At 47.8% G+C, this 22,002-nt stretch overlaps 1 protein-coding gene across 17 annotated transcripts in view; it reads left to right on the top strand.

Moving 5' to 3' along the window:
- tenm3 (teneurin transmembrane protein 3) overlaps positions 1-22,002 on the top strand; it is a 4,148,867-nt gene that overhangs the window by 1,467,846 nt on the left and 2,659,019 nt on the right. The window contains exon 1 of one of the 17 annotated variants that reach the window (XM_038805725.1): positions 8,497-8,514. The exons of the other annotated variants lie outside the window; for them this stretch is intronic. The gene's annotated coding sequence lies outside the window, so the exon portion shown is untranslated. Of the gene's footprint in view, positions 1-8,496; positions 8,515-22,002 lie in introns of those variants that run through there. 17 annotated transcript variants of the gene reach the window in all.

Below are 22,002 nucleotides of genomic sequence, written 5' to 3'. Positions count from 1 at the left end.
TGGGCAAGTAAAAGGGCTCCCTCCACCTGCGGCAACCTGGGGGCCAACTTGAAAATTCCTGTCAGCCCCCATTAATTGGCCTTCATGACTTAACGAGCTGAGATTTTACTGACAGATCCCACTGGTCCTACAATGTGAGAAGTGGGGGTGGGGGGTGTGAGGTGCGGGGAGGATCACAAGCTGCCAGTGCCCTCACACTTGCAGGGGCAGCCGGAAACAATTCCAAGGTTTTATGCTGAGAAAAACTTTGAAAAGTTATTGAGAGTCACAATAACTACTGGTGAAAACTTGCCGTGAGTTAAAATGGGTCGCAGTAGTTTTTTAAAAATCCTTTGCAAGAACTGGCATGGTATAAATTTTGCAGTCTAATGTATCGCATTTAGGGACATCGCTGGCGTCAGCATAGCTGGAATTCAATGGGATTGCCTCATCCTGCGGAGATCAGCCTTTCTGATCAATCACTCTTCAATGGTATGGAATTTGCAGGGCCTTTGGTGGCGAGCTGTTTCTGATTGTCATCACAATTTCCAACGTTAGGGCAAGTGCAGATAAATGCAGAAATCCTGAACTTGTGGTCTGTAATTTATTGGTCCACCACAGCCTGTGCTGCAGGTTGCACCCACCCCCAGCAACCCCTGCCCACCACCATGCAGCCCCATTGCCCTTATCATTCCGGAGACAGCAGTCAGCGAAACAAACTGATCTATTGAATACCTTCCTTTTCCACTCTCACTTGCCTTTCTGAAACGACATACAAATTATAGCTTTGTTCAAAATGAGGTGAAAATTAGTTTTTTACAGCAATATTGTGTTCTTTAGGGTAGTGTCCTGGAACCAACCAGCTTCAGTTGCTTCATCAGTGACATTCCTTCCATCTGAACATCAGAAGTGGGGATGGTCACTGCTAATTCCGCATTTGTTCGGCTCCATTTGTGACTCTTTAGATACTGAGGTGGTTTGTGTCCAAATGCTGCAGGACTTCGACAATATCCAGGCTTGGGTTGACAAACAGCAAGTAACATTTGCACTACATAAGTGCCAGACAATGACCATCTCCAACAAGAGAGAATCTAACAGTCGCCCCTTGACATTCAATGGCATTACCATCGCTGAATGTCCCTCTATCAGCATCCTGGGGGTTACTATTGTCCATAAACTGAACTGGACAAGCCATATTACAACTGTGTCTACAAGAACAGTTCAGAGACTTGGAATCCTGCAGCAAGTAACTTAGTGCTAACTCCCCAAAGCCAATCCACCATCGACAAGGCATAAGTCATGAATGTAGTGGGATACTTTGCACTTGAACAGATGAGTGCAATTCCGTTGACTCTCAGGAAGCAGATGATTGGCAACCCTTCCATAAACATTCACTCCCTCCACCACCGACAGTGGCAACATAGAACATACAGTGCAGAAGGAGGCCATTCGGCCCATAGAGTCTGCACCAACCGACTTTAGCCCTCACTTCCACCCTGTCCCCATAACCCAATAACCTTTCTGAACCTATTTGGTCACTAAAGGCAAGCTATAATGGCCAATCCACCTAACCTACACGTCTTTGGACTGTGGGAGGAAACTGGCAGAAACCCACGCACACGCGGGGAGAACGTGCAGACTGTACACAGACAGTGACCCAGCGGGGAATTGAACCTGGGACCCTGGAGCTGTAAAGCCACAGTACTATCCACTTGTGCTACCGTGCTGCCATAGCAGTGTGTACTATGTTAAAAATCCACTGCAGGAACTCACCAATACTTCTGAGACAGCACCTTCATAACCCACGACCACTACCATCTCGAAGTACAATGGCAGGAGGTACATGGGCACCCCACTACCTGGAGCTTCCCCTCCAAGCCATTCACCATCCTGACTTAGAAATTGATCACCGTTCCTTCACTGTTGTTGGGTCAAAATCCTGGAACTCCCTCCCTGGCGGCACTGTGGGTGTACCTACATCACATGGGCAGCAGTGGTTCAAGAAGGTAGTTCACCACCTTCTCAAGGGCAATTAGGGATGGGAATAAACATTGGCCGAGAAAGCCCACATCCCAGGAATGAATTTTTAAAACGTTCCACTTGTTGATTGGTTGTTGATGGAATGTCTGTTTGGCTTTACGGCACCATCCTGTTCATGAAATATGCCAGTCGTGTTGCTGCTGCATTGTGGGAGCTTGAAAAAGCTAACTTAATTTGTTACTCAAATCTTTGAGCCACTTTAACCTTCCAGGATTATCCATTTTTCAGTTTAGAAATCAGTAACATTAGGCCCATTCAAGAGTCTGAACGATACACTGTGAACAATGATCTGCTCACTGTAGCCATTATCTAGCAGACTAGCTTTGATGTGGCCCGTTTCAACATCAAGCTTAGAAGGTGAGCAAATGGCTCAAAACCCATTTGAGATTACAGAGAAGGCCAGTCCTATAGCACATTGAGCTGGATGAATCCCAATGTGGCCAGTGAAGTTAGGTTTGTTGTAGACAGTCGTACAGAACACATTGGAGGATTTTTCAACAAGCACGTGGAGGAAAGGGAAGCCATTTGATTGCTGCATTTCAAAGGTGCACCCGAGCATGAGATGGAACATATTAAGGTGCGCAAATAAATTCTTACATGCAGCTGTAGATTCAAATATCGCAAACATTTCATCATGTTTCTGAAATACAGGAGTGGGAGGTTCGGGATCATTGCATCGAAATTGTGTTTTTGGTGGAAATCATCGAAAATGTTAGTGAGAGATGTGCCTAGGGAGGATCCCGTGGCAATACACTCCTATCTATCTTTGTGTCATCAATGATGCATTCGGTCCCTTCACCCAAATCATTGATCTAAACAGTTGAGGGCCCAAAACTGATCCCTCTGGCACTTTACTAATTCAGCATGCCAAACTGAACATGACCCATTGTGGCATCACAATCAACAAGTGGCTCAGGTACCAGATTGCCGTAAAGGCCAATTTCAACTCTCTGCTTCCTGTTACCAATCCTCTATCTGTGCTGATACTGTTAGATAACCAATCCTCTATCTGTGCTGATACTGTTAGATAACCAATCCTCTATCTGTGCTGATACTGTTAGATAACCAATCCTCTATCTGTGCTGATATCTTGCCCCCAAAACCGTGACTTTTCTTATTTTGTGCAGTAATGTTGATGTGGCACCTTTTGGAAATCCAAGTACACGACATCTACAGATTCCCCTTCATCCATGTTGCCTTGTTACTTCTTCAAAGAACCCTAATAAATTAGTCAAACATAATTTCACAAAACCATGCCGACTATGCCTAATTGCATTAAGATTTTCAAAGTACCCTGCTTTAACCTCCTGAATATTACCTTTTAGTAGTTTCCCAATGACAGATGTTAGGCTAATTGGTCTGTAGTTTCCTGCTTCCTGTTTCCCTCCTGTCTTGAATAGACAAGTTACATTTGCTATTTTGGAATCTGATGGGACCTTTCCAGAATCAAGGGAATTTTGGAAAATGGCAAGTAATGCATCAATTATCGCTGCAGCCGCTTATTTTAAGACCTTCGCAAAAGTTGCTAACTTCATGAGTTCAGTGAATGTAGATTCAATGCGGAGGCTGAGAAGCTGTAGACATATGTACCATGTCACTAGCTCATGGAAAGATAGACGAGCTGCCATTTTCTGAATCACTCAGTGCCGAGAAGCTGCAAAATCTGCCAACACAGAAATGTGTAATGAGCCATATGAATTTCAATGCCAGTGCGATACCAGATATGAAGTCTGTACATCCCTACGGCTGGCAGATCACATCAAACGCTTTGGCTGTCTGCAATGGGCAGCGTACAATCTGTACTCAACCAGCCTTTGTTTGCAAAGCTCAGAACATAATTGTTATGTATTGAAGAATATACCCCTGCTGGTGGAATGTCACGTGATCTGTAGTGACGTCAGTAGAGTGTTTGCCCGGCCTCAGTTCGCCATCTTGGATTGTATGAGCAATATTTCTTGCGTAAACCTCCTGTCATGTTTGGAAGAAATCCAAGTGTGTGGTGCCTCCATACCTTTTCTCTTCGTGGCACATTGAGAATATAACCGTAATCTCCAACATTACATGTGCTTCTACAATTGAACACCACTTGTTGAACAAATCCCCTTGTGCGAAGAATTTCACTAATAATCAATTTCAGATTATAAATTGTGGCTCATTCCGCTTGCTAGAAGCTGCATATATTCATATTCAGGGACCTATTCTCTGCAGGGGAAAAGAACATGTTCAGGCATTGTGCCATTTTTGAATTAAACGCAGGGCTGGGGGACAATAGTTTCCCCATGCATTCTCCACAGCAATGCCTTGAGGAATCGTAGTCAACTTGCCAACCAGTCATAATCCTTTTTTCATGCAGCATAGATTGTTGATCCCTTTGAAATTTGGCATTCTTGTGCTTAGTAATAATAAATGCAGGATGAAAAGCTTCGAAAGCATGTCTCTTTTTCCAGCAGTCAGAACCAGTACTGAACAATTGACCTAGCCCTAAAAAAGTATGGGGATGTTGCTAAATGTTGCTATCATTTTAAATGTTAAATATTTAAGGTTTTTTACATCATATTTCTGCTTCTACTTTAACCCATGTGTATTTCCCACTCTTTATGTTACTCTCCATAAATCTTTTTAGAAGGCATTTTTCTGTGAGTGCATTTCATTTCCTGCTTGGCAGCAAAGATTCGTGGATGGGATTGGCTGCTTGAATGGCTTGAAGCTATCACTGCAGCTTGGCACTGGAATCCTCATTAGACTCCGTTATAATCAATTGCACACCGAGAGATGTAAAGTTCTTGCCACACAGATAGCGAAATCCCTCAGCGAGGCTTTCTCCTCTGTCAGCAGCAAGCAAAATCTGGCTTGTAAATAGGGGGCCTCACGGTAGCATGGTGGTTAGCATCAATGCTTCACAGCTCCAGGGTCCCAGGTTCGATTCCCGGCTGGGTCACTGTCTGTGTGGAGTCTGCACGTCCTCCCCGTGTGTGCGTGGGTTTCCTCCGGGTGCTCCGGTTTCCTCCCACAGTCCAAAGATGTGCGGGTTAGGTGAATTGGCCATGCTAAATTGCCCGTAGTGTAAGGTTAATGGGGGGATTGTTGGGTTACGGGTATGTGGGTTACGTGGGTTTAAGTGGGGTGATCATGGCTCGGCACAACATTGAGGGCCGAAGGGCCTGTTCTGTGCTGTACTGTTCTATGTTCTATGTTCTATGTTACTCAAATTTACCTTGATATCAATGAAGACAGGGTGAAGAATACTTCAACATAATCTAAATAACTGAACAACTACTGCAATAACTGGCTTTTATCTTGTGCCTTAAAATCACTTTGCAGATGCTTCACAGGAGCATTATCAAACAAAATGTGGATCTAAACCATGTAAAGAGATATTCAAACAGGTGACCAATAGAGAAGAGAAAGATTTTAAGGAATGATAAAGAGAGAGAGGCAGAAAGTCTCAGAGAAGAAACTCCACATCATTGGCCTGGACAATTGAAGTCATGGTTATCAATGGTGGAGTAATTACATTGGAGGAGTGAACAGATAATGGAAGGCTATAGGTCTGTCGGAGGTTACAGAGATAAGGTGGGGTGCAGGCATACAGCAAACCAGAAACAAGATTCCAAACGTTAAAATTGAGGCATTGCCAGACTGAAAGGCAAAGACCCAGATCTTTCAGTCTCCAGATGGTCGAATCCTGGATGCACGTATTTCCCCATGCACAGACGACACAGGAATTGTCATGGAAGATTTGATTTCTTTTTTTTATAAATGTTTTTTATTGAGTTTTGAAGGTTTGATTTCTGTTGGGAAATTGCCCTGCAACTTGAATCCTTCAGAACTCTGAATTAAAGTCGGAATCAATTTAAATTATTTTTAGGGCAGCACGGTAGCGCACATGGCTAGAACTATGGCTTCACAGTGCCAGGGTCCCAGGTTCGATTCCCTGCCGGATCACTGTCTGTGCGGAGTCTGCACGTTCTCCCCATGTCTGTGTGGGTTTGCTCCGGGTGCTCCGGTTTCTTTCTACAGTCCAAAGATGTGCAAATTAGGTGAATTGGCCATGCTAAATTGCCCTTAGTGTTCAAAAAGCTAGGAGGGTTTATTGGATTATGGGGATCGGATGGAAGTAAGGGCTTAAGTGGGTCGGTGCAGACTCGATAGGCCAAATGGCCTCCTCCTGCACTGTATGTTGTATGTCTAAAAGGTCCCATGTGACGGTTTAAAGAGCGGAGCATTACCCCAAGTTCTGGCCAACATTCCTCCCTCAATCAAAAGACTGCACTTTGTAAAGTGTTACTGGTTTTAGATTGCAAATCCACCTCAATGCACTGCTAATGTGATTCATTGGGAGGAATTCTACAGCTCCTGTAGGCATATTTTCTAGCGGGCTGCACACTGGTACAGTGGTTAGCACTGCTGCCTCACAACTCCAGAGACCTGGGTTCAGTTCCAACATCGGATGACTGTCTGTGTGGAGTTTGTCACATTTTCCTCGTGTCTGCATGGGTTTCCTCCGGGTTCTCTGGTTTCTTCTCACAGGGTTTTCTACATCGCTGGGTAGATGCCAGAGTTGTAGCTGCACGTGCTCTTTTGGAGGGTCGGTGTATGAGCTGAATGGCCTCCTTCTGTACTGGAGGGATTCTATGCAAAACAAAAAAACACGGGGCCCAACGCCATCCCCTCCACACTGGTGAGATGTCTCCTATATTGCACTTGGTGGGTAAGGCATAAGGAGGTCCACCTGTGGCTACAGTTATTGAGGCCCTTAACTGACCAATTAACGGCAAGATAAGGGCCTGGTTTCCCCCAGTCACCAATATATATGTGGCTGGGAAAGGTAGAACAAAGGAGGCCAACCTGACAGTTTCCCTGCTTGGGCTAAAAGTTGAGAAGGAAGGAGGTACCTCCTTTGCGGAATCCACAGTGCCCAATGGGACTTGGCTGCTTGCCAGATCATATCGCGCCTTTGTACCTCTCCCTGGCCTTCGAAATCCAAAACCCAGAGCCAAAGAACACACCCTCACATGCTTGATCTCTACCCCGCCAAAGATCACCAAAGACCATGACATGGTAAATCAGGCAAGTGCATATTGGAGTGACACTAGCTGTCATGCTCTAATATGCAGATCTGTCAAACAATGAGCCCGCCTACAATGGGTGGGATTCAGTTTGCGATGTCTCGCGAGATTGCATTAGATCTCGCGAGGTGTGGTGAACCGGGGTCGATCCTGGAAGAGACATCTCCTTGCATTTACTGGCCGCATCGTGCCACCGTTTGGGTGCAACGCGGGCGGTCGATTGTGCCCAAAATTTTGATACTAAACAAGACGGGATTGGTAGCATATTCCTCTAGTTTGTCTGTCAGTTGACGGGAGGTAGGTTGAGGATTGTTGATTTTCAGAAGGAGATAGAGTTCACAAGGTTCAGATGAAAATTTGGCTGCTTTGAATAGCTCTGTCAGATCAAAAGTGTGATAAAAATTGACCTTTTCAAAAAAAAATCGGTGACACACCGAAAGGTGCATAATTCATGAATAATTGTAGCACAAATCAAATATGCTCACTGAGGCACTCAGTATATTGTCACTCCGATTGCTTATGAATTAAGTGTAAAATAACATGGTCTATTTCTTTTCTTGTGCTGTAGAATGAATAGTCACAGTGTGTGGATTTAAAAGGTTCCAATAAAGTACTGGTGGATAATATTTCCTTCCCCGATTACCTGCCTATAATACACAGTGATTTACATGAAAAAATATTTTTTTGTCCCAAGTGTATGACAAGGGCCTTGTAGATAAGAAATTGTTGATTATACCTTGCCATCAAGTTAGATTTATTCTATCGGCTCGGAATAACTAAACCAGTACAAACACTGCCAGTGACACTTGAAGATTTGGACTTTTAGCAGAGCTAACTGCAAAAGTGTAAACATTTGCTGTTCCAATGAAAGTGTCCTCACTCTCCAAGCTGAGAGAGCCCATTTCAGAGTGAAACTAAGTACATGACAGAAGGCACCTCAGTTTGACAATGTTGTTGAACAAGCATCTCACTCAAGAATGCCACAAGGTGACTGGCGTAGAAAGGTGCAGGATGGAAGGTGCTCTTCTATGGCTGGGTGACAGTTACAAGTGCAGCAGGGTTCAGAGCTCCACATCGCACCTGGCTAAGTTGTATCAGCTTTTGGACTAGTTGCTCAGGCATGGATTGAATATATATTGAAATGGTCGATTTATAGACCTTTTGTATAAAAAAATGCAAGCCCCTCAAGATGTTGTTCCTCATTTCACAGGTCAACCTTTATAACAGCGGATTTTGTGAGCAAAGAGGACCTCATTGTGGAGAACTGGCAGAGGTCCGGAATTGGTCGGTCAAAAGCAAGGAAGGGTCTTCCCCCATCCGTTCCCCCTCTGCCTGCTGCACAGTCCTTCATTGAGTGGCTTCACTTGCCTGAGGCAGAGCGTTAAATGACAGAGAACCCTAAGATTTGAACCTAAAGATCCAACAGGTAGGCAGTCAGTCAACACTACAGCGCTGCACAATACTTGTTGGGACTCAACAGATGGAATCTGGAACTGTGTGCAGTGTTGTGGATAATGGTACATAAACCAACATTCTAATTACTTCTGTAAATTACCGTTAATATATGTTACATTCAGATATTTAAATGTTCATGGCAGTTTAAAAATAAATGATTGCTCTCCACTCACCTATTCCTATTTTACGGTATATGCATAAGGTAGCGCAGTCGAAAAGAGAGAGGTAGCAAGCTTAATGACTGTTACACTCTAAAATTGTTTTGAAGCGCAAGCCAATAATTACTGTTCAGATAGAGGTTGATTTGCAGTTGATGAGGCATTACAAAATTCATTACCGTGTTTCAGTTATAAAGCTCCTGACAAGGAATGATCATTTTCACAGCCCACCTTTAAGTTGCAAGTCAGAATTTTAGTGCGTTTTAGCTGCTGCGAAAGATGAGAGAGATGTGATTTTAGTAATTACAGGAAGCTTCAGTTGCAAATCCAAATTTAAAGACAATTATTTTAAAGCTGAATCTCAATAGACATTCAAATTCACCGTGCATTAACCTAGGGTTTAAAATAACTGAGTGGGAACATCAGTTCCACTTCCTTGTCAAGAAATGTTTTTATTTGATCATTTCCAAATGGTGCCTGCACTGCAAGGATTAAATTACAAGGAGCAATAGCACAAATTGGCATTGTAACCTCTGGAGTTTAGGACATTAAGAGACAATTGGATTCAAGGGATTAGATAGGATAGGTAGAGTGTGATTGTTCCCAATGGTTGGGAAGGTCTAAAAATAGACAGGAGTTTGAAAACACCCACTCAAAATGGCAATCGAAGTTGGGCACCCTTGTCTACAGACAGCAGTTGATGCGAGGTCAACTGTTAATTTTAAATCTGACATTCATAGCTTTTTACCCAAAGGTTTTGAGAAAAGGTTAGGTCATTTGGACATTCTGAATTCTCTCTCAGTGTGTCCGAACAGGTGCCGGAATGTGGCGACTAGGGGCTTTTCACAGTAACTTCATTGCAATATTAATGTAAGCCTACTTGTGACAATAAAGATTATTATATTATTATTATAAGAACTATGGGGAAAATCTCTTACAGCCACGTGAGAGGGTAAAAATGACTTGTGTTTTAAACAAAACAGGGTTAGTATTTAGAGACTTAGAAACCCAGGCAGAGATATAAAAATATTTCTAAAGGCAAACCTGTGTCTCGACTTTCACCTTCACACATGCACAGGCAAGAATGCAGAATTTTCAAGTTCTACTTTCGGTAATGACAAGTTAAAGTTCAACGCTAGAAGATGAAAAATTGAGAATTCACTGCTGCGGCTCGTATCCATAGCTGCGGCAGAAATGTTTCAAGGTTCACATTTAGATTCTAAAAGTTGAGTTGGAGCCGAAGTAAAGGTCCAATTGCAGGAGACTATTTATTCTTTTTTAAATGTACTTTTATTAGAGTTTTGGCATTTTTACAAATAAGACAGAAAAGCATCAGAACTGATGCAATCACATGACTATTTCACCATGTATGGGATCAGAAAGGACAGGAGGACGCCAACATACTTGGTTCAACTTAATCATTGTGCCCAACACTTCCATACATATAAATAAGCTTTGAAAGGACAAGCGAGAAGATGGGGGGGGGGGGGGGGGGGGGGGGATAAATATGTACAGCTATGTAAACATGGTAAAATGGTGCACACTGTCACATACAGCATTTTAAAGGCAGTGTTATGTAACTTATGGAAAACCTTGCAGCAGCAAGTCAGACATTACAAACCTATATATTTGAAATTGGAACCCATACTTTTCAGAATTCCGATTTGGATTGGAGGATACAGGTCAGGAATTCCATTGGGATACGCTCCAGGATAGTTTAATGACAATTCTGAACTGAAGGAGATTTACCACTCATCCAGGAGCAGAGGATATTCTTCCCTGCTGCAAATGTTAGGATATTACACAGCCTTTTTTTTATTAGCGTCAATTATCTTTTTATCTGGGAGCCCCAGAATTAAGAACAAAGGATTAAATTCGAAGGCCACATCAAATATTTTATCAAGCTCTTTAAATACTGGGCAGCACGGTAGCATGGTGGTTAGCATAAATGCTTCACAGCTCCAGGGTCCCAGGTTCGATTCCTGGCTGGGTCACTGTCTGTGTGGAGTCTGCACGTCCTCCCCGTGTGTGCGTGGGTTTCCTCCGGGTGCTCCGGTTTCCTCCCACAGTCCAAAGATGTGCGGGTTAGGTGGATTGGCCATGCTAAATTGCCCGTAGTGTCCTAAAAAGTAAGGTTAAGGGGGGGTTGTTGGGTTACGGGTATAGGGTGGATACGTGGGTTTGAGTAGGGTGATCATTGCTTGGCACAACATTGAGGGCCGAAGGGCCTGTTCTGTGCTGTACTGTTCTATGTTCTATGTTCTATACACCAGACCAGTAGGATTTAATTTTGACACAGGACCAAACATAACATGGTATTGTATTCCTTGACTACTTTACACTTTTGGTACAGCGAAGATATGGTCGGGTCAAATCTGTGCCTCCAGCTTGGTGTGATATGCAACTGGTGCAATAGTTTGAACTGAGTCTTTTTCGTTCTATTCCAGACTGTGATTCTATTGGCATTTTCCCAAATATTGCCCCAGGTCTCCTCATCAATATTCACTGCAATGACTTTTTTCCAAAATCACCAAGAATATTCGCACAGGATCACGTACACAAACTGTTGTAAAACATACTGTATAATTCCTTAAGTTCCATGGATATCAGAAATTGTTCAGAGTTTAAGGGAGGAGAAGAAATGCATTATATGTGTCAATGCATCCTCAGACTGTTCTCTTTTATTTAAGTTGGCATAAAAGTCTTTCAATGCTTTGTTAACATCCTCCGTCTTAATGAACCTATTACCCTTGGAGTCTATCACAGAGCTAATAGCCCTGGAGTCTGGCCTCTTCCTGATAGGAAAAGCTAGGAATGTACTTGGCTTGTTTCCAAACTCATATAGCCTTTGCTTCGCAAACTTTGTACTCCTCTCAGCATATCGAGTTGTCAAGCGCCGTTCGAGTTGCATTAATTAATTTTGGCAATGAATGGCGATGATTCCTGCCATGCTCCCTCTCTGCCTCAACCAATTTTATCTCCAACTGGCACTCACTAGTGTTTTACACCTTTTGTTGGCCGTGTATAAAATCACCAAACCCACAGCATAAGCCTTGCAAATTTCCCTCAGGATTGATGGGCTTACATTAGGGAGAGAATCAACAGAGAAGAAGAGATCAAATTCTGCCCGAAAATATGAGATAAAGTCATAATCTCAAAGCAAAGGCACATCAAATCCCCAAGATCTAGACCGGGGCTGGATCATCTGAATAAAACTTCCAGGAAGACAGGGGCATGATCAGAAATCACAATCCAGCTCTCAAGCAGTAATTCACGGATTGTTTTTGGCATAATAAAATAGTCATTTCTAGTATGACATTGGTGGGGAGCAGAGAAGAATGTGAACTCTTTATCTTGAGGATGTGATGTTCTCAACACATCTAAATACCCCTCGTCCTCGCAAACTGATGTTCAGGCCTTTGCTGGGCAGGAGGTTCATAGTTACGGGGAGTTTGTCTATCAAAGGATTAAGACGACAATTGAAGTACCCGCCTAAAAAGGAGTTAGTTGATGCAAATTCAGTACAGTCCATAACAACTTTTGGAAAGAAAATCAGGGAATAATCTGGGGGAACCATATGCATCCACTATCGAGATATTTTCCCCATGCTACAGCCCCTTGCCAATTACACACCTACCCTGTTTATCCTTAACATCTTCCTCTATCCTAGTAAAGTTGCCGTGGTCTCAGCTCACCGTAGGCTGCTTTTCCCTTTGAGTGGGGGGAGGGAGGGGCAGAGCTGACTGATGGTGATTTAACCTGAGGATCGCCACATCTCATGCGAGGGGCAAAGTTGAGAAGATGGGTCCTTCGCGAATAACCTCAGCCAGTGCGAGAATTGAACCAGTGCTGTTGGCCTTGTTCTGCAACACAAACCAGGGGCGAAATTCTCCGACCCCCAGCAGGGTCGGAGAATCGCCTGGAGCCGCCAAAAATCCCGCCCCCGCCGTGGCAGAGATTCTCCACCACCCAGGAATTGGCGAGGCCCCTGCGGCGATTCTCCGGCCCGTGATGGGCCGAAGTCCCGCCGCTGGGAGGCCTCTCCCGCCACCGTGGTTTGAACCACATCTGGTGGCGGCGGGATTGGTGCCTCGACCGGGCCACCGGGGTCCTGGAGGGGGCGCGGGGCGATCAGACCCCGGGGGGTGCCCCCACGGTGGGCAGGCCCGCGATCGGGGCCTCCCAATCGGCGGGCAGGCCAGTGCCTTGGGGGGCACTCTTTCTCCTCCGCCGCCACCACAGCCTCTGCCATGGCGGAAGCAGAAGAGAATCCCCCACCGGCGCATGCGTGAACCGGCGAAGGCCTTTCGGCCAGCCCCGACGCTGGGCGGCGGGCCTGAAAGGCCGCTGGTTTCAGTTTTGGCGCCAGTCGGCGTGGTGCCAACCGGTCCGGAGCGGGCCTAGCCCCCAAAGGTGCGGAGAATTCCGCACCTTTTGGGAAGCCCGACGCCGGAGTGGTTGGCGCCACTCCCCTACGCCGGGACCCCCCGTCCCGCCGGGTAGGGGAGAAAGCCGCCCCAGCTGTCCAGCCAAGTGAGCTAATCCGGTCCCCTCAAAGAGGAAAGCAGCTTATGGTCATCTGGGCTATAGTGACTTTCCTTACTTTTACCTCCATTCTAAAAGGTACATTTTTATTGATGAACCCTGCAGCCCTTCAGCTACTGGCTGAGAATGAGTCAAAAACCATCTGCTCCACCCAGTCCCTTTTCAAGATTGGAGGTTCTTTGTCATCTAAATTAAGTTCTTGCAACAAAGCTTTGTCAACTTTTTTCTTTTTAAGGAATAATACAACCTTTTTTCTTTTAATAGGAAGATGCACATTCCAGGAGCAAAGTTTCAAAGTAGCTGCTGCCATTACTTATTCAGTCAAAGAGAGTATAGGATATTGGCACAAAGAGAAAATAGTTTACAAGCAAGAGATTTTCACACCTTGCTCAGGCATACACCAAAACATACCTCCCCCATCGTCAGTTAGACCAGAAGTGCCATTGACACAATTCAAAGTTTTCTTCAAGGATATGAAACCTGCCTATACCTTTTGCAGGAACCAGTTAATGATTCTTTAACCCCAAAATAATAAAACAAATTAAAAATACAAAATATACGAGAAGTTGTGAGCTCTAAGGGGGGTCTTCCTCACTAACTTAGAACATAGAACAGTACAGCACAGAACAGGCCCTTCGGCCCTCAATGTTGTGCCGAGCCATGATCACCCTACTCAAACCCACGTATCCACCCTATACCCGTAACCCAACAACCCCCCCCTTAAACTTACTTTTTAGGACACTACGGGCAATTTAGCATGGCCAATCCACCTAACCCGCACATCTTTGGACTGTGAGGACCCGTTGGACTACACCTCCATTCATACATTACGTCAAGGAGTCTTTCCCCTCAAAAAAGAGGAGTTAAGGTATACCATAAAATGTATGAAGATCAAATGCCCTTTCTAGAACATAGAACATAGAACATTACAGCGCAGTCCGGGCCCTTCGGCCCTCGATGTTGCGCCGACCTGTGAAACCATCTGAAGCCTATCTGGCCTACACTATTCCATTTTCATCCATATGTCTATCCAGTGACCACTTAAATACCCGTAAAGTTGGCGTGTCTACTACTGTTGCAGGCAGGGCGTTCCACACCCCGACTACTCTCTGAGTAAAGAAACTGCCTCTGACATCTATCCTATATCTACCACCCCTCAATTTAAAGCTGTGTCCCCTCGTGTTTGTCATCCCCATCCGAGGAAAAAGACTCTCACTGTCCACCCTATCTAACCCTCTGACTATCTTATATGTCTCCATTAAGTCACCTCTCAGCCTTCTTCTCTCTAACGAAAACAACTTCAAGTCCCTGAGCTTTTCCTCGTAAGACCTTCCCTCCATACCAGGCAACATCCTAGTAAATCTCCTCTGAACCCTTTCCAAAGCTTCCACATCCTTCCTATAATGTGGTGACCAGAACTGCAAGCAGTACTCCAGGAGCGGCTGCACCAGAGTTATGTACAGCTGCAGCATGACCTCGTGACTCTGAAACTCAATCCCCCTACTGATAAAGGCTAGCACACCATAAGCCTTCTTAACAGCCCTATTAACCTGGGTGGCAACTTTCAGGGATTTATGTACCCGGATGCCGAGATCCCTCTGTTCATCTACACTACCCAGAATCTTGCCATTAGCCCAGTACTCTGCATTCCTGTTACTCCTTCCAAAGTGAACCACCTCACACTTTACCGCATTAAACTCCATCTGTCACCTCTCAGCCCAGCTCTGCAGCTTATCTATGTCCATCTGTACCCTATAACATCCTTCAGCACTATCCACAACTCCACCGACCTTCGTGTCATCTGCAAATTTACTAACCCATCCTTCTACACCCTCTTCCAGGTCATTTATAAAATGACAAACAGCAGTGGCCCCAAAACAGATCCTTGCCGCACACCACTAGTAACTGAACTCCAGGATGAACATTTGCCATCAACCACCACCCTCTGTTTTCTTTCAGCTAGCCAATTACTGATCCAAACCGCTAAATCACCTTCAATCCCATACTTCCGTATTTTCTGCAATAGCCTACCGTGGGGAACCTTATCAAACGCCTTACTGAAATCCATATACACCACATAAGCCGCTTTACCCTCATCCACCTGTTTGGTCACCTTCTCAAAAAACTCAATAAGGTTTATGAGGCATGACCTACCCTTCACAAAACCGTGTTGACTATAGCTAATCAACTTGTTCTTTTCAAGATGATTATACACCCTATCTCTTATAACCTTTTCCAACATTTTACCCACAACCGAAGTAAGGCTCACAGGTCTATAATTACCAGGGTTGTCTCTACACCCCTTCTTGAACAAGGGGACAACATTTTCTATCCTCCAGTCTTCCGGCACTATTCCTGTCGAGAAAGACGACATAAAGATCAAGGACAAAGGCTCTGCAATCTCCTCCCTGGCTTCCCAGAGAATACTAGGATAAATCTCATCTGGCCCAGGGGTCTTATCTATTTTTACACTTTCCAAAATTACTAACACCTCCTCCTTGTGAACCTCAATCCCATCTAGCCTGGTCGACTGTACCTGAGTATTCTCATCGACAACATCGTCTTTCTCCAGTGTAAACACTGACGAAAAATATCCATTTAACGCTTCCCCTATCTCCTCTGATTCCACACACAACTTTCTACTACTATCCTTGATTGGCCCTAATCTTACTCTAGTCATTCTTTTGTTCCTGATATACCTATAGAAAGCCTTAGGGTTTTCCTTGATCCTATCCGCCAAGGACTTTTCGTGTCCTCTCCTCGCTCTTCTTAACTCTCCCTTTAGGTCCTTCCTGGCTAACTTGTAACTCTCAAGTGCCCTAACTGAGCCCTCATGTCTAATCCTAACATAAGCCTTCTTCTTCCTCTTGACAAGTGCTTCAACTTCCTTAGTAAACCACGGTTCCCTTGCTCGACCACTTCCTCCCTGCCTGACAGGTACATACTTATCAAGGACACGCAGTACCTGTTCCTTGAATAAGCTCCACATTTCGATTGTACCTATCCCCTGCAGTTTCCTTCCCCATCCTATACATCCTAAATCTTGCCGAATAGCATCATAATTGCCTTTCCCCCAGCTATAATTCTTGCCTTGTGATATATACCTATCCCTGCCCATCGCTAAAGTAAACATAACCGAATTGTGATCACTATCACCAAAGTGCTCACCTACATCTAAATCTAACACCTGGCCGGGTTCATTAACCAGTACCAAATCCAATGTGGCATCGCCCCTTGTTGGCCTGTCTGCATACTGTGTCAGAAAACCCTCCTGCACACACTGCACAAAAACTGACCCATCTATAGTACTCGAACTATAGTATTTCCAGTCAATACTTGGAAAGTTAAAGTCCCCCATAACAACTACCCTGTTACTCTCACTCCTGTCGAGAATCATCTTTGCTATCCTTTCCTCTACATCTCTGGAACTATTCAGAGGTCTATAGACAACTCCCAACAGGATGACCTCTCCTCTCCTGTTCCTAACCTCGGCCCATACTACCTCAGTAGACGAGTCCTCAAACGTCCTTTCTGCCGCTGTAATACTTTCCTTGATTAACAATGCCACACCCCTCCCTCTTTTACCATCTTCTCTGTTCTTACAGAAACATCTAAATCCTGGAACTTGCAAAAACCATTCCTGTCCCTGCTCTACCCATGTCTCCGAGATCACCACAACATCGAAATCCCAGGTACCAACCCATGCTGCAAGCTCACCCACCTTATTCCGGATGCTCCTGGCGTTGAAGTAGACACACTTCAAACCAGCGTCTTGCTTGCCGGAGCCCTCTTTCGAACTTTTAACCCTATCCCTGACCTCACTACTCTCAACATCCTGTACACTGGGACTACAATTTAGGTTCCCATCCCCATGCTGAATTAGTTTAAACCCTCCAAAGACCACTAGCAAATCTCCCCCCCCCCCCCCCCAGGATATTGGTACCCCTCTGGTTTAGGTGAAGACCATCCTGTTTGTAGAGGTCCCACCTACCCCAGAATGAGCCCCAATTATCCAGGAAACCAAAACCCTCCCTCCTGCACCATCCCTGTAGCCACATGTTCAACTCCTCTCTCTCCTTATTTCTCACTTCGCTAGCACGTGGCACAGGTAACAACCCAGAGATAACAACTCTGTTTGTTCTAGCTCTCAGCTTCCACCCTAGCTCCCTGAATTTCTGTCTCAAATCCCCATCTCTCTTCCTACCTATGTCGTTGGTACCTATGTGGAGCACGACTTGGGGCTGCTCCCCCTCCCCCTTAAGGATCCCAAAAACACGATCAGAGACATCATGAACCCTGGCACCTGGGAGGCAACATACCAGCCGTGAGTCTCTTTCGTTCCCACAGAACCTCCTGTCTGTTCCTCTAACTATGGAGTCCCCAATGACAAGTGCTCTGTTCCTCTTCTCCCTTCCCTTCTGAGCAACAGGGACAAACTCTGTGCCAGAGACCTGTGCCCCATTGCCTACCCCTGGTAAGTCGTCCCCCGCAACAGTATCCAAAACGGTATACTTGTTATTGAGGGGAATGACCACAGGGGATCCCTGCACTGCCTGCCGGTTCCCTCTCGTTCCCCTGACGGTAACCCATCTACCTTCTTCTTTTACCTGAGGTGTGACTACCTCCCTATAACTCCTCTCAATAACCCCCTCCGCCTCCTGAATGATCCGAAGTTCATCCATCTCCAGCTCTAGTTCCCTAATGCGGTTCTCGAGGAGCTGGAGTTGGGTGCACTTCCCGCAGATGTAGCCAGCAGGGGCACTCGAGGTGACCCTTACCTCCCACATTCTGCAGGATGAACATTCAACTGCCCTAGCCTCCATTCCCACTGAACTAAATTCCCAACTACTGAAAAACAAAAAAAAAAAACAACAAAAAAAAATACTTGTTAGTTTAGCAATCCGACAGACAGAACTATTTTTTTAGTTAGAGGAGGAGGATGGGTGGGAGACACTACCTATGTAGTGTTTCGGGTAAAGCAACCACACAAATGTGTACCTCACTTACCCAGCAGTCCCACATGCGCTCCGCCTATAGACGAATTAAGTTTTAAAATTAAACAATCAGTCACTCACCTTCCCGGCAGTCCCCTGGACAGCACTCCCTCTCCTCCTGCTGCTGAAACACGCTGCTCTCCCTTCACTCTCACTGTGTCCCCGCCACTCTCCTTGCGCTCTTTCACTGTGTCCCCGCCGCTCTCCTCGCGCTCTTTCACTGTGTCCCCGCCGCTCTCCTCGCGCTCTTTTATCCTGTGTCCCCTCCACTCTCCTCGCGTTCTTTTATCCCGAGTCTCCGCCGCTCTCCTTGCGCTCTTTCACTGTGTTCCCGCGGCTCTCCTTGCGCACTTTCACTGTGTCCCCGCCGCTCTCCTCGCGTTCTTTTATACTGAGTCTCCACCGCTCTCCTTGCGCTCTTTCACTGTGTCCCCGCCACTCTCCTCGCGCTCTTTTATCCTGTGTCCCCGCCGCTCTCCTCGCGCTCTTTCACTGTGTCCCCGCCACTCTCCTCACTCTCACTGTGTCCCCGCCGCTCTCCTCGCGCTCTTTTATCCTGAGTCTCCGCCGCTCTCCTTGCGCTCATTCACTGTGTCCCCGCTGCTCTCCTCGCGCTCTTTCACTGAGTCTCTGCCACTCTCCTCGCGCTCTTTTATCCTGTGTCCCCACCGCTCTCCTCGCGCTCTTTTACTGTGTCCCCGCCACTCTCCTCACTCTCACTGTGTCCCCGCCGCTCTCCTCGCGCTCTTTTATCCTGTGTCCCTGCCGCTCTCCTCACGCTCTTTCACTGTGTCCCCGCAGCTCTCTTCGTGCTCTTTTATCCTGTGTCCCCGCCGCTCTCCTCGCTCTCACTGTGTCCCCGCCGCTCTCCTCGCTCTCACTGTCTCTGCCACTCTCCTCGCTCTCACTGTGTCCCCGCTGCTCTCCTCGCGCTCTTTTATCCTGTGTCCCCGCCGCTCTCCTCGCTCTCACTGTGTCCCCGCTGCTCTCCTCGCGCTATTTTATCCTGTGTCCCCACCGCTCTCCTCGCTCTCACTGTGTCCCCGCTGCTCTCCTCGCGCTCTTTTATCCTGTGTCCCCGCCGCTCTCCTCACTCTCACTGTGTCCCCGCCGCTCTCCTCGCTCTCACTGAGTCTCCGCCGCTCTCCTCGCTCTCACTGTGTCTCCGCCGCTCTCCTCGCTCTCACTGTGTCCCCGCTGCTCTCCTCGCTCTCACTGTGTCCCCGCCGCTCTCCTCGCGCTCTTTCACTGTGTCCCCGCCGCTCTCCTCGCTCTCACTGTGTCCCCGCCGCTCTCCTCGCGCTCTTTTATCCTGTGTCCCCGCCGCTCTCCTTGCTCTCACTGTGTCCCCGCCGCTCTCCTCGCGCTCTTTCACTGTGCCTCCGCCGCTCTCCTCGCTCTCACTGTGTCCCCGCCGCTCTCCTCGCGCTCTTTCACTGTGTCCCCGCCGCTCTCCTCGCGTTCTTTTATCATGTGTCCCCACCGCTTTCCTTGCTCTCACTGTGTCCCCGCCGCTCTCCTCGCGCTCTTTTATCCTGTGTCCCCGCCGCTCTCCTCGCGCTCTTTCACTGTGTCCCTGCCGCTCTCCTCGTGCTCTTTCACTGTGTCCCCGCCGCTCTCCTCGCGTTCTTTTATCCTGTGTCCCCGCCGCTCTCCTCGCTCTCACTGTGTCCCCGCCGCTCTCCTCGCGTTCTTTTATCCTGTGTCCTCGCCGCTCTCCTCGCTCTCACTGTGTCCCCGCCGCTCTCCTCGTGCTCTTTCACTGTGTCCCCGCCGCTCTCCTCGCGTTCTTTTATCCTGTGTCCCCGCCGCTCTCCTCGCTCTCACTGTGTCCCCGCCGCTCTCCTCGCTCTCACTGTGTCCCCGCCGCTCTCCTCGCGCTCTTTCACTCCCATGTGGCTAGCCCAGGTGGAGAAAAGCTCCCCCAGGCCAAAAGAAAGGGCAAATGGCTTTGACTGGCGAGATGTTTTTTGGGGTTGCATCCACTGAGAAATACCCCACGAAACGTGCCCGAAACTGATCCTAGAAATATTTTGCTTGAATTGTGTCCACAGGGTCTTAACTTGGGAGAGGAGCGATGGGAGCTCCTTACCTCTTCAGTTACAGCTTTTCCAGACTACTGTTTCAGCAGCTTACGCGCTGTATGGCCCCGCCGTTCTCCTTGCGCTCTTTTATCCTGTGTCCCCTCCGCTCTCCTCGCGTTCTTTTATCCCGAGTCTCCGCCGCTCTCCTTGTGCTCTTTCACTGTGTTCCCGCCGCTCTCCTCGCGCTCTTTTATCCTGTGTCCCCGCCGCTCTCCTCGCGTTCTTTTATCCTGAGTCTCCGCCGCTCTCCTCGCGCTCTTTCAGTGTCCCCGCCACTCTCCTCACTCTCACTGTGTCCCCGCCGCTCTCCTCGCGCTCTTTTATCCTGTGTCCCCGCCACTCGCCTCGCTCTCACTGTGTCCCCGCCGCTCTCCTCGCGTTCTTTTATCCTGAGTCTCCGCCGCTCTCCTTGCGCTCTTTCACTGTGTCCCCGCCGCTCTCCTCGCGCTCTTTCACTGAGTCTCTGCCACTCTCCTCGCGCTCTTTTATCCTGTGTCCCCACCGCTCTCCTCGCGCTCTTTCACTGTGTCCCCGCCACTCTCCTCGCTCTCACTGTGTCCCTGCCGCTCTCCTCGCGTTCTTTTATCCTGAGTCTCCGCCGCTCTCCTCGCGCTCTTTCACTGTGTCCCCGCCACTCTCCTCACTCTCACTGTGTCCCCGCCGCTCTCCTCGCACTCTTTTATCCTGTGTCCCCGCCACTCGCCTCGCTCTCACTGTGTCCCCGCCGCTCTCCTCGCGTTCTTTTATCCTGAGTCTCCGCCGCTCTCCTTGCGCTCTTTAACTGTGTCCCCGCCGCTCTCCTCGCGCTCTTTCACTGTGTCCCCGCCACTCTCCTCGCTCTCACTGTGTCCCTGCCGCTCTCCTCGCGCTCTTTTATCCTGTGTCCCCGCCGCTCTCCTTGCTCTCACTGTGTCCCCGCCGCTCTCCTCACGCTCTTTCACTGTGTCCCCGCCGCTCTCCTCGCTCTCACTGTGTCCCCGCCGCTCTCCTCGCGCTCTTTTATCCTGTGTCCCCGCCGCTCTCCTCACTCTCACTGTGTCCCCGCCGCTCTCCTCGCGCTCTTTCACTGTGTCCCCGCAGCACTCCTTGCGCTCTTTTATCCTGTGTCCCCGCCGCTCTCCTCACTCTCACTGAGTCTCCGCCGCTCTCCTCGCTCTCACTGTGTCCCCGCCGCTCTCCTCGCGTTCTTTTATCCTGTGTCCCCGCCACTCGCCTCGCTCTCACTGTGTCCCCGCCGCTCTCCTCGCGTTCTTTTATCCTGAGTCTCCGCCGCTCTCCTTGCGCTCTTTCACTGTGTCCCCGCCGCTCTCCTCGCGCTCCTTCACTGAGTCTCTGCCACTCTCCTCGCGCTCTTTTATCCTGTGTCCCCACCGCTCTCCTCGCGCTCTTTCACTGTGTCCCCGCCACTCTCCTCGCTCTCACTGTGTCCCCGCCGCTCTCCTCGCGCTCTTTTATCCTGTGTCCCTGCCGCTCTCCTCACGCTCTTTCACTGTGTCCCCGCCGCTCTCCTCGTGCTCTTTTATCCTGTGTCCCCGCCACTCTCCTCGCTCTCACTGTGTCCCCGCCGCTCTCCTCGCTCTCACTGTCTCCGCCACTCTCCTCGCTCTCACTGTGTCCCCGCTGCTCTCCTCGCGCTCTTTTATCCTGTGTCCCCGCCGCTCTCCTTGCTCTCACTGTG

The sequence above is a fragment of the Scyliorhinus canicula genome, chromosome 8 (genome assembly GCF_902713615.1).
Source record: "Scyliorhinus canicula chromosome 8, sScyCan1.1, whole genome shotgun sequence".
Classification (NCBI taxonomy): domain Eukaryota; kingdom Metazoa; phylum Chordata; class Chondrichthyes; order Carcharhiniformes; family Scyliorhinidae; genus Scyliorhinus; species Scyliorhinus canicula.
The sequence above is the reverse complement of the archived record's forward strand: the minus strand, read 5'-3'. Positions and strand labels throughout refer to the sequence as shown.